Here is a 438-nt window from a genome sequence, read left to right on the forward strand (position 1 = left end):
CGGCGTCAGCAGAGCACGAGGAGCGCAGTTCTTCCAGTGAAACACGGGGAATTTGGGCCTGAGCTGGCGCTTTCCGGGCACTGCAGGGAGCCTGGGATGGGACAGAGGGGCTGGAAGCACGCTGTGGTGGAGGTAACGGGGGTCCCTTCTCTGCCTGGGGGTGGCACGAGGCTTCCCAGCCTCCAGGTGAGGGCACACGGCTCCAGACATCGGGAAAACCACCCCCTCTTCCCGCCAGTGCCCGGATTTGGCAAACCAGACCCTGCACAAGACAGGGTGTCCTGGGAAAGCAGCAGAGAACAGGGAGTTGGACCCCCGCCCCTAAACCCAAAACTTGCCATCCCCAGCTGGAGCGAAGGGAATGGGACAGAGCCCTGGCAGGCCATGGGAATGCCCCAGTGGGGCTGTTTGGAGGGACAGAGCGAGGCCCCCCGAGAG

The sequence above is a fragment of the Manacus vitellinus genome, unplaced genomic scaffold (assembly GCF_001715985.3).
Source record: "Manacus vitellinus isolate BGI_N305 unplaced genomic scaffold, ASM171598v3 scaffold_74_pilon, whole genome shotgun sequence".
NCBI classification, from domain to species: Eukaryota; Metazoa; Chordata; class Aves; order Passeriformes; family Pipridae; genus Manacus; species Manacus vitellinus.